The 6,301-nt window shown below is 50.7% G+C and overlaps 1 pseudogene; it reads right to left on the bottom strand.

The window, feature by feature from the left end:
- Nucleotides 1–4,747: 4,747 nt before the first annotated feature.
- Nucleotides 4,748–6,301, bottom strand: part of LOC102423579 — a 4,655-nt pseudogene continuing 3,101 nt past the window's right edge.

Here is a 6,301-nt window from a genome sequence, read left to right as displayed (position 1 = left end):
TTGACTGAGAAATCTTTCTGTCTCCCCTCCCCCGCCCCCACCTGACCCTGCAGGTAAATGTGCTGAGGCCCCTGGTGGTTGAGAGGCGTGTCCAGATGTGAATCTGAAAGTGACCACGTTACAGAGGATGTGTAAGTGGGGAGGGAGGTCACCCAGGGGCCAGCACACTCAGAGCTGGTCCTGGTGACTCCGGGGGAAGCACCCTCCAGCTGGAACTGTCGAACATTCTGGAAAAGGATCACTTTAATATTTTTTTAGTCCAAGTGGGACCAAAAGAGAGAGGAATTTAGACCCAAGTCCAGTGGAGGGAGGAACCCAGGGGCAAAGCTGAGTGGTAAATGCCTTGGCTCTGAGGGCTTCTTGGGGACGTGGGACGCACCTGTGTTGGCTCGAGGGTCTTACTGTTTGAGGGACAGCGAGGGCGCACAAGCCCCATTGAAACCGGACGCCCCATTTGGCGGGACCTCAGCACAGCAGCAACCTTGCACCTGAAAGTTCATGAAAATCCACCTTCCTGGCCCCTCATCGCTGGATCCCTTTTCACAGCCCCACCCAGGCTGATGGGAAGTGTTCCCTTTCTGCTCCATCTGTGTCCCAACCCGGGCATCACAAACCCTGACATTCCATTCCCGCTGCTGGAGCACATAGTGGGGCTTCTGTGTGCCTCGCTGCCCTTGACTGATGGGATCTCAAGGGAGGAACCAGTGAGCGCGGGGGGATGTCAAAGGCCTTCAGGATAACATCACAGTCAGCTAGGGTTGCAGGAGGCTCCCCTGGCAGGATAGGGGGTGAGCTCAGCAAGCTCCACACCTACCGCAGCAGCACCAGTGGAGTCTGCTCTTCTCCCTCCTCCTCCGGAAGCACAAGCAGGATGTGGGGGTGGGGGGGTCTGATGGTTTGGTGGTCTGATGGTCTGAGGGAGCCATCGTCCGTTGCCATGGTTCCCCACCCTCAGCCGCCAGGGCAAGCACAATAACTAAAAGCTATGGAAATTCCAAAGAAAATAAAGCTGACTTTCTCCATCAAGGATTGTGTCTATATAGGAAAATCCACAGGTACATACAGATACATGTAGGGGCTTGAGAAGAGAGTCAGCAAGGTTTCTAGAGACAAAATCACATTGAAAAACTCAAATGCATCCGTATAGCACAGTGACCAACAAAAAACAGCATGGTATAAAGATGTCATGGTCACATCAAAACTTACGATGTTCCTGGAACATTCAGAGATGCACATCACAAAAATACACTATGCGCTACCTCAAAGGAGGAAATGATACATCTGTTTGGGAGGACTTTACAGGTGGAAATAGATAGCCCTGGCTGGATGGCTCCGTTGGTGGAAGCATCCTCCCTACAGCACATTGGTTGCAGGTTCAATTCCAGGTTGCAGTGGTTCTCAACCTTCTGGCCCTTTAAATACAGTTCCTCATGTTGTGACCCAACCATAAAATTATTTCCATTGCTACTTCATAACTGTAATGTTGCTACTGTTATGAATCGTAATGTAAACATCTGATATGCAGGATGGTCTTAGGCGACCCCTGTGAAAGGGTCGTTCGACTGCCAAAGGGGCCTAGGGGGGCAGGCTCTGCAAAGAGGGGACCCCAGGACCTGTTTATTGACCCAGACACTCTGCTTTGAGTCGGTTTTTCAATTTCTGCAGAATTGCCAAACAGGCCCCTTAGACAGCCCTTCTCTCAAAGCAAGTCATCTACTCACTGCGTTTCCAATAGAGGGCCAGGAAGGATGGGGTGGGGAGGGCAGCCACTGGCCGGCTTCCAGGGACCCAGGAGCTCGTGGCACCGACACATGGAGTCACCCAATGTCAGGAAGTGTCTGGCGGGAGAGAGACAGACACCTTACTCGTTCTCTTCTGTAGGAGGCACCTTACTTGTTCTCTTCTGTAGGAGGCAGCACTGCCTCGGCGTCTCCTTGGCCTAAAAACCAGGTGCGTGTGTGTGTGTGTGTGTGTGTGTGTGTGTGTGTGTGTGTGTTTTGTTTGTTTGTTTGTTTGTTTGTTTGTTTTTAGAAAGAGAGGATGCATCAAGAAGCCCTGATGAGAAGAAATTTATTTTATTTTATTATTTTTTAAAAATATATATTTTATTGATTTTTACAGAGAGGAAGGGGGAGGGATAGAGAGTTAGAAACATCAATGCGAGAGAAAACATCAATCAGCTGCCTCCTGCACACCCCCCACTGGGGATGTGCACGCAACCAAGGCACATGCCCTTGACCAGATCAAACCCAGGACCCTTCAGTCCGCAGGCCGACACTCTATCCACTGAGCCAAACCAGTCAGGGCATGAAGTTCCCTTTTAGAAAGCTCTGGGTGGCCTAGATAACTGATCACTTGAGTGACCCTGCTTTTCCCCTCCTGAACTTCCATTCCTGCTCCTATGTTTGAAGTTCACCAACAGAGAACCTGCAACACCCTAGGCACCACCACCTCCACCCCAATAGAGGCTGGACACTGGGTCCCCTCTGTCTCTGTACCAGCTGAGTGGCCCTCGGCGTGTTGTGTATCCTCCAGGACTTGTAAGTACAATTGTCCCCCTTCTCCCCGGGAGCTATGTCTCAAGACCCCCAGTGGATGCTTTAAATCACAGATAGTACCAAACCTTATATATAGTATGGGTTTTCCCCTTATACACACCAAGGATAAATTTTGATGAGTAAATTAGAGATGGACAACTAATAATATAATAGAAGAATTAAAACAAATATGCTGTACTGAAAGTTATGTGAATGTGGTCTCTCCCTCTCTCAACATATCCCCTGGAACAGTACTCTCCTCCTGCCTGCGCTGATGGGAGATGACACCCAGTGCCCCCATGATGGGCTGAAGGGTGGTGAATTATAACACAAGCACCACGACACCAGGACAGTTGATCTGATAACCTAGACGGCTTCTAAGTGACTAACAAGTGGGTAGTGTGTACAGCGTGGAGACACTGGGCAAAGGCACAGTTCACCTCTCGGCAGGACAGACCGGAAGCACGAGAGTCATCAGACGATTCAGAACATTTCAAAACTTACAAATTGTTTATTTCTGCAATTTGTTATTTAGTATTTTCAGTCCATGGTTGACCACAGGTAACAGGAACCATGGAAAGCACAACTAGGGGAAAACTAGGGGGAGAACCACTATAACAAACCTGTGTTTTCAACGTTCCCTTACAGTGTGGCTTCAGTGTGGCTTAAAATCATAGTAAGAACCACCAGGGCTGGTCCAGCCACAACACTGGCTCTGGTGGCCACAGTCGTATGGGCCCAGGTGACTGTCCCAGTGAACAAAACAAGCACCAAACCCACGTAAGTTATGCCCTAAACGTTAGAGAGTGGCCCCAAGGAAAGAAGTGGACATTTACATGGTGGGACTAGGAAGGCATTGGCCCCCCACACCCACGACACAAACCCCACTGTCAGTGTGGTAAGAAGTTGACTTGTGACTCTTGCTTAACACCAGGTTAAACCATTCTGCTCAAGACTTGTGCTGAAAAATAACAAAATCCTTTGGGGGTTAAAAAAAAGTGAATAGAAAAAATAAAATCCCTCATTTTAAAGGTATAGAATAACTGAGTGAAAAAATAAATAGGACCTTACTAGGATGGAATTTTGAACAAGCTTGGATGCAGACAATTAGGTAGAATATCGAAGCCAAAAATAACTCCCCACAGGCATTGCCCATACGGATCATGTGAGCTTTGGTTTGTGGCCTCTGTGGCCTGGAGATGAGAGCCAAGACAGGCCCAGTTGAGGCGGGCAGTTTCAAAGGAGGCCACTCCCACGTTGAGGTTGAATAAGGGTAAGGGTGAGTCAAAGAAAACCAAAGACAAGAGGAAAATCTGGACAGCAGCCAGAGAGGAAAGGACAGATTACATTCAAAAGAAGAGCCGTGGCCGGAACTGGTTTGGCTCAGTGGATAGAGCGTCAGCCTGCGGACTGAAAGGTCCCGGGTTTGATTCCCGTCAAGGGCATGTACCTGGGTTGCGGACACATCCCCTGGTAGGCGGCGTTCAGGAGGCAGCCAATCAATGATTCGCTCTCATCATCGATGTCTCCATCTCTCTCTCCCTCTCCCTTCCCCTTGAAATCAATAAAAATGTGGAAGAAGAAGAGGAAGAATCTCATGGGGCCAGAAATGAGGTCTTGCCAAGGAGGAGAGGCCCCGTAAACATCGCCATCTTGTGGTTAGGACTGAAAATAGATGAGACGCAATAGGGCCAGAAACTGGGTTTTGAATTCCCTCAGTCCTTGATGGGATTGTAGTGACCCGCCCGCTACCGGCCACAGTAACGATGCCTGGAGCAGGAGAATCCTACCCGGGGTCTACATTGTGGTCTGTGTAATTTGTCATTGCGCTTCAGACGGGGTGCGATCCGGGAGACAGCCACCCAGAGAACGATGAGAAGACGGGATTTATTAGAAAACTCAGACCTTAGACCATGTGCCAGGAGCCAGGAAGTGCTGTTCTGGAGCGAGCGGGAGGGCGAGAGACAGCGTCACGGAGCAGCTCACCTGCAGCACAGGTGCAGGTGGACGTGAGAGCCGGCCCATCCCGTCTCTCAAACCCCATCGCCTGTCTTCTTCCTGCTCTGCCTGGGGCTGCTCATCCAGCCGTTAATGTTAATCGGGCTGCAAGGTCTCCTCACGCTTCAGGAATGAGTCCCAGACTTCTCCCCCCAACCCCCTCCCCCAGGGGCTGTGATGCCTCTGGCCAGTACCGAGCTCTGTGCGAGGTCTCATTGGCCTCTGCGCTTGACCACTGCGTACTCCTGGGTGCTGGTGGCCTCCTGGTCCCGAGGCTCCCGTGGCTTCAGCCCCTCAAAGGTGAGGTTGGCGTAGTAGAGCTCCTGCTGCTCCCCCGACAGAGGGCCCTTCTCAGCAGGTGACGCTTGGTCTGGGGGCCCGTCCGGCGGGAGGTTTTTCTGGGAGCCCTGAGTGAAGGGGAGAGAAGGGTGTCCGAGAGGCATGAGGCAGACATGGTCCCAAAGAAAAGTGGGGCTGATGGGACAGTTTTTTCCTTCATCATCTTACTGCACAGACACTTCTCATAGACTCGACTATTCGCTCATTCATTTTAAAAATTTTCTTTTGTTTGTTTTTGGGGGTTTTGTTCTTTTGGTGCAAAACGAAAGAGACTTATTCAGGTGCTGCAGCCTAGGAGAATGGTGGACTTTCATCTCGAAGACCATCCTCTTTCCTGCTCAAGCCTGCTGTTCTTTTCTTTTTAATTTTTTTTATTTTTTGAGACTATTGCAGATGTTGACTAGACCATACCAAGGGCCTACTGATCATATTTCATTCCCTCAGACACCCAGTAAGCAGGATGCTCTCATTATCCCCATTTACAGATAGAGAATCTGCGGTAAAGGGAGGTGAAGTAACATGCCCACAATGGGTAGGAAGTAACAGTTTGGGGGAGCTGGTTCTGGCAGGCTGTGCCTATCAGAGAGGTGAGGTGGGCTCAGTGGTCACTGTGGTTGGGGCAGGAGGCTGACCATGGATTCGGGAAATGAAGGGGAAGTCAACTCCCAGCTGCCTGTCCAGCTGACCGCAGGGGAGCTCAGTGTGGACTCCTTAATGGACATGCCCAGCCCCCCACACACACACACACGGCATGAGAAGACACCCCCAACACTCACCAAGGTGACTGTGCCCATCACAGGGTCTTCATCATTCGTGACCTTTGGTCTCCCGGCTGCTTGCCTCCTTCGGGCTTTCACTCTAAGGGAAGAAGTCAGCAGCGATAATGGTTCAGGCACAGGTGGGCAGCTGCGCCCACTCCCTGATGGACAACGGAGGCATCCAGGCCCTGAGGCCAGACTCAGAGACCCTCCTGACATGCAGGTGAGGGTCCCGTCCCTCTAGATGCCCAGGGGTTTTGCCAAGACTGAATGTTCATCACTGAGGCCCCTCTCACATGCAGAGACGTGTGCACGAGCCATCATCAGAGTAATTCATGGTAGCCAAAAATCCAAGCAACCCAAATGTCCAATGAATGAACAAATAAAATGTGCCCCATCCAAACCATGGAATATATCCTATCTGATAATAGACAAACATGGTAATTGACCATACCTTCACTACACCTCCCATTGGCTAATCAGCACAATATGCAAATTAACTGCCAAAAAGATGGTGGCTAATTTGAATACTGCAGGCAGTGCGGGCCAGTGCAAGCTGCCATCCAAGCCCCCATGTGCTGCTTAAGACCTGCCGCCAGCTGGGACCCCCGTTTGCAGTCCTGGGCGCGGGGCTTGGTGGTGAGATCAGCCCAAGGAAGCCCTATTCTT

The sequence above is a fragment of the Myotis lucifugus genome, unplaced genomic scaffold (assembly GCF_000147115.1).
Source record: "Myotis lucifugus unplaced genomic scaffold, Myoluc2.0 scaffold_2635, whole genome shotgun sequence".
Lineage (NCBI taxonomy): Eukaryota > Metazoa > Chordata > Mammalia > Chiroptera > Vespertilionidae > Myotis > Myotis lucifugus.
This window is presented reverse-complemented; position numbering and strand designations above follow the sequence as displayed.